This window comes from Pinus tabuliformis, chromosome 7 (assembly GCF_031772625.1).
Source record: "Pinus tabuliformis cultivar Carrire ecotype Pingquan chromosome 7, CPIR1, whole genome shotgun sequence".
Lineage (NCBI taxonomy): Eukaryota > Viridiplantae > Streptophyta > Pinopsida > Pinales > Pinaceae > Pinus > Pinus tabuliformis.
In genome coordinates this window covers 887934652-887941369 of record NC_142293.1, presented here as the reverse complement: position 1 = coordinate 887941369, position 6718 = coordinate 887934652, and positions in this window count along the sequence as shown.

Genomic DNA, 6718 nt, shown 5'->3' with positions numbered 1-6718 from the left:
ACATCATCATCTTGAATCCTATTTGTTTTTATAAATTTGATTTTGGTTGTACATTTTTGTCTTGAGGCCCATTTTAGACCTCAAAATTTCTCTTATGCAATTTGGACAAGGAAATAATTAAGACAATCTTGATTAAAGGAATGCAGGATGACTGCCTTGACATGCTAAATATCTTGGGAAATGGGATATATCCAAGGAACCTTATGATGATATTTCTCAAATTTTCCGAATAATTTCCAGAGGATCAACAAAACGGTGCCCCTCATTACCTGGACTCAAGACAATCTACAAGGAAGTAGAGGAAGATGTTGAATCAACATATTTTATTGGTACTCAAAAGCATTGACAATATATGCCATCATGTATGATGCAAGAACCATTATATCCTTTCAATTATTGGTATGGTATGTATAATTCCCAATGAGTACCCCAACAATTACAATATTCAACAGCTCCATGGCACCCTCTCAATCCTCCTTTGGTTAAATACCTTGCACCCTGGCCACAATGGCCTGTCCCCTCATAGCCTCAACCATGACAAGGGCATGTCCCCCCTAACTAGGTGTCTGTACAAATCCCAATGCAACAACATCAATTACATCTTCCTTCTAATGTACCCATGAACGATCCTTCATTGTGTCCTCAACTACCTATACAACCTAACCCTAATAATAAGGTAGTACCATAGTTTGAAAGTATAATTCTCCCTACTTACTATATCTCACCCATGGAATGTAATGAGATTCAATTATGATCAGGAAGGGTAGTGACCCCCACTGTTTCTCTTGTTATAATAGAGAATGACGAAGAAAATTCATTAGGGGAAGAAAACTTAGTTCAAGGATCTTTAGAAAAGCAACAGGTTGTAACAACCAATGTTACCGTTAGTGCTGAAATTGTTGATGAAGCTATAACAACCGACATTATTGTCGATACTATTGTAACAACCAGTACTATTATAACAACATATATTAATTTGGCTATGAAACTCATAAAAACGACTAGAAATGAAACTTCTTTGCACCCTCCTTACCCTGAAAGATTAACTGAGGTCAAGGATACCCCTCAAGTTGAGTCTAACTTCCTAAAGGAGTTAAAGAACTTACATGTTCGGATCCCTTTACTTCAAGCAATACGAGATGTCCTGATTTATGCCAAAATAGTTAAGGAGCTATGTGTTAAAAATCTAGGTAGGAAACCTTGGGATCCCCCTACTGTGCATGTCATTGGGAAATTATCAGAACTAATATTGGGGAACAATGTACCTGCCAAATATGAATATCTCGGAAACCCAATCATATTTGTTCACATTGGTGGAACAACTCTCCTGAATAATTTGATTGATTTAGGATCAACAATCAACATAATAACCAGGGAAATTATAAAATTACTTGGGATTACCAATCTGAGACCAACCCCTATTGTTTTAAAATTAGAAGATAAGTCTAGGATCCGATCTGAATGAATATTGGAGGATGTGATTATTTCAGTAGATTCCTGGCAATAGTTAGTAGACTTTATGGTGCTTCAACCCAAGACATGCCTAGGAGGACAACCTTTAATCATAGGTAAGCCATGGTTGGCTACTGCCTTTATTGGATGTAGGTATAGATTCATGACTATCTCCAATGATCACACTACCAATGACCTTGTTCTTTACCCTCTAGCTAAGCCAAGTTTTGAATTTGATAATCCTTCATGGTTTGAGTCTGATTTGGAAGTTCAAGTTGATGCGCATCCAGTACTCATTGTATGAAAATAATTGTATTTCAAAAACGAGACTGAAGATGGTATAATTAGCAATTTTATCAATGACCCTTCTATTGTTACATCATCCACATCTCAATGGATAAGTTCTGTGATAAAAAAATCCGCCGAGAAAGAAACTCTTGATGATCTTGTTACACAAGAAATACCTACTACCCCTAGTCTTAAGGGTGTACCAGTGGAAATTGAGCCTGGTAAAACCCTAAACATCAACCCTAATTTATCCCCTGTGCAAAGAGAGAAATTAGTGTTGTTACTTAGAAAGAATAAGGAAGCATTCATGTGGGATTATAAGGACATGAAGGGTATCCATCCTACTTTGTATACTCATCACATCTATTTAAAGGAAGGATCTTAGCCTGTCTGATGATCTAATTTAAAATATTAGTTTGTAGTGCTAATATCTTCCTCAGATTATAAACAAAATGATTTCATTGTGCTTAAGGATTCATCAACTTTTGCAAGTAAAATGAAGAGTTTTTTTATGTTAAGTTTATGAGAAATTTAACATAAACCAGAAACTAAACAACATAAACATGTACAAAACATCATCAAAAACACATTACAACAAGAACGTGATAAAAGAGTTCACCCCTCCTGTGTTACGTCTCCTTGGTCCAACTTCCAATGGCTTGGGCCTCTCTATTATGCTCAAAAGTGTAAATAATCTATGTTTATAATGCTCAAATGCTTCTGAAACCTGCTCCAATCAGTCCAGAATACTAAAAAATGGCTATCTAGCCTCTTTTTGCAACCAATTTATTAGAAAACTGAAGAATTTATGACTTCTCCTTGTTTGCCCACTATTTGTTCCACAAATTGCTCCAAACCTGACATGATCCTACAAATTAGCTCCGAAAATCCGCTAACTAGGCTAAACTTTCGCCGCGTGGTGGGCCATAATCTGTCGGCACCGAATGTCTTGTCGCAAATCGCAATTGGCGGAGTTCTATAGGCTTATGGTCTATGAACAAGGCGGGCAATGTGCGCTTGTGATGTGGCGGAACCGACGTGAGTATTAACCGGAACCTAAAGTCACTTCACATCTGAGATCCTTTCACATTTTGCAATCGGTGGATAACCTAGGATCTTGTATATACGGGACTTTGCAGCGTGCTGTGATTTGCGATTGTGAGATCGCATTGCAACCCGGTAACTGTCGGGGGCCGATTCAGTAATGCCGACCATTTGCTAATATGCGATTGTGATCCATCGCATTGCGCCTCCAGCCATTTCTTGAAAACCTTCCCGCCTTATCGCATCATAGCCTTCCCTGCTCGAGGGTCAATTTTTAATGCCAACCTGCCTGCGATTGTGATTTGTGACATGCAAGGGCCAATGGCAGATTGCCACTTGGCACATCATCATTCACTGAAGGACCTTGCCACATCATCCAATCCTGCCACATGAGAAGTCAAACATGAAATTTGACTTGCTCTAACTTCTGCATACGAGCTCAGATTTGAGTGTTGTTCACACCGTTGGAATCAAAATGATGAGCTCTTCGATTTGAAGCTAAGTTTAACAAGATTCTGAAACTTTTATTTTTGAGCCTAATTTTGAGCACCTGATTACTCCTCCCCACTGGAAGCCTTTTGGACCCCAAAAGGATCACTTTCAATTGTTCAATAGGTGAGGGTACAATTCCCTCACCTTTCCAACCTCTATCCATTTGGATTTTGAAGGAATTGTACCCTTGAGCCCCACTCGAAGATAATCGATACTTCCCCTTTTTGTTGTCCTTGTTCTTCTGTCAAGTATAGTGTCTTGCTAAAGCACATCAAGGAATTATGGAGAAAAGTCTTCAATAGATGGAATTTGAATATTCTCTCCTTGATATTCAATCAAAGGAGGCTCATACAACCTTAAATTCTCAACATTAACAGCATAAATTTGCATATATGAAGGCAAATCCAACCTGAAGGCATTATTACCAATCTTTTCCAAAATTCTGAATGGACCATATCTAATTGGTTTTAGCTTTTTACCTCCCCCTTGGAGCCTCTCTTTGTTAATGTTAAGCCAAACTTCATCACCAACTTATAACTTGTGATCTTGACGATGCTTGCCGTGCCTTGCTTTGTACTTGCATTGGCCTTTCTCAAGCCATTCTTGAACCTTTTGGTGTACTACTTGTATTTGTTCAATGAACTTTCTTGCTTTGTCTGTCGCTGTGACCTTCACTAGCAACATATTTGCCAAAAATAAAATCCAAAGCATATTTAGGCAAGTATCCCATGCATGCCTCAAATGACAAAGTTTGAGTGGAAGACTGCTTGGCTCGTTTGTAAGCATGCTTAATATAGTGCAACTGTTCATCCCACAACTTAGGATGCTTGCAGCAATATCCATGAAGAAGATGTATCATTGTTCTGTTCGCTACCTCTGTTTGACCATCTGTTTGTGGATGAAAGGATATACTTTTTTTCAATTTAGTGTCCATGAATCCCTACAAGTTTGACCAAAAATTCCCCACAAAGCGAGAATCTCGATCACTAACAATGGATGTAGGCAATCCAAAATGCATCCAAACATTCTGAAAGAATAACTGAGCAGTTTATTCAGTTGTAACTTGATTTTTACATGGCATCAAAATACACATTTTGTTGAACCTATCCACAACTACATACAAATATTTACGACCTCTTTTTGACAATGGAAGACCTCCTACAAAATCCATAGAAACACACTCCCACATACGTGAAGGAATTAGAAGTGGTGTGTACAATCCTAACTTCCTATTACTAGGCTTACTTATTGCACATAATGAACATCCTTTAATAAAATGAAACACACTTTCAAGCATACGAGGCCAATAACAATACCTCTGTAGATGTGCCACTGTCTTACTTACACCAAAATGGCCAACAATAATAGAAGTATGTGCCTCTGTTATGATGTTAACTCTTTCCCCCTGTGGAATACAAAGCTTGCCAAGATGGTACAACAAGTTATCATGCAAATGATAATCCAATTCCTCTACTTGGTTACCTTGACTCAAGCTTGCATAAACATCTTGAAATTCATTATCTAGTGCATATTGCTCAATATAAATTTCATGTAAAACATAATTATGCTTGAGTAAAGTAGTTGCACTAACAATCAACCTCGAAAGCATATCAACAACTTTATTGTAGATACCTTTCTTATACCTGATTACCAAGTGGAATTGCTGAAGGAAACCCATCCATCGAAAGTGCCTTGATTGCTGCAACTTTGATTGAGATTTCAAGTACTGCAATAGTTGATGATTAGTGTGAATGACTGTTTCTTTACCCATCAGGTAGTGTTTCCATCTTTTCACACTTTGCACCAATGCATACAATTCCTTGTCATATGTAGGATATTTAATCACTGCACCATTAAAAGTTTCCAAATGAAAATAGATAGGCTTACCATGCTGCATGAGGATTTCGAGTACTGCAATAGTTGATGATTAGTGTGAATGACTGTTTCTTTACCCATCAGGTAGTGTTTCCATCTTTTCACACTTTGCACCAATGCATACAATTCCTTGTCATATGTAGGATATTTAATCACTGCACCATTAAAAGTTTCCAAATGAAAATAGATAGGCTTACCATGCTGCATGAGAACTACACCCATAGTGTAGTCACTAGCATCTATATGAATCTCAAGTGATCGTCTCAAGTCTAGAAGTGAGAGTACGGGAGTTGTATTGATCTTTTCCTTCAACGCATCAAATTCCTTTTGTTGTTTGCCTCCCCACTAAAAAACCTTTTTCACTCTAGTCAACACATGCAAAGGCGTTGCTATAAGAGAAAAAATAGCAATAAATTTCCTTCAACATCGGGTTGTTCCCAAAAAACTTCTTACCTATGTAACTGTCTTGGGCCTTGGCCAATTCACAATGACATCAACCTTTGAGGGTTCTATTTTCAACTCACCTCCTCCAACGGTATGACCCAAGTAAACTAAAGAAGTCTTTCCAAACTCGCACTTTGACATCTTAAGATACAACTGTTCATTTTTCAAGACATCAAGTAATTTTCTTACATGCATGACATGTTCATCACGGTATTTACTGAAAATTAATATGTCATCTAAGTAGACTATGACAAATTCATCAAGAAATAGCCTCAACACATCATTTATCACACACATGAATGTAGTAAGAGCATTACATAAACCAAACGACATAACTAGCCATTCAAACAAACCCTGTTTTGTTTTGAACGTTGTCTTCCAAATGTCTCCTTCAACTATTCTAATTTGATGGTAGCCACTTCTTAAGTCCAACTTAGTAAAATATTTTGCATCTTTCAATTGATCCAGTAAATCATCTGTTATGGGCAGTCGGTAATGGTTCTTTACCGTAATTTTGTTCAATGCACGGAAGTCCACACACATGCGCCATGTTCCATCCTTCTTTGGCACCAAGACAATAGGTGAACCATAAGGCAAGGAAGATGGTCTGATGATTCCTTTATTCAACAACTCTTGGATTTGCGTCTTAATTTCCGTGCTTTCCATCACTGACATTGTGTACATGCCAATGTTAGGAAGAGGACAATCTTGCTACAACTGTATCTCGTGTTGGATTCCTCTCTTGGGAGGTAATCCCTTTAGTTCCCGAAACATTTCATCATATTGATTAACTACGTCAACCAATTGAGCTTTCAAATTTGAATCACAACCTTTAAAAGCTATATTATCAACATCATTTTTGGGTTTGATCATGAGAAGCACAAAATTCTTGCTTGAATTCACCGGTGTTTTCATCTGTCCTGCATTAACAACTGAAAGATTTGTTTTCTTGTTGTGAGCTCTTACAATATATTCTACCCCATTTTTGAATAAATGATATTTATTTTCATGTTGATGGAAGATAGATTTTCTATCATAAAGGTACGGGCTTCCCAAAACCATGCCACAGATATCTAACGACACAATGTCAAGATCCACTTCATCTATGAAATTTGCAGTAATA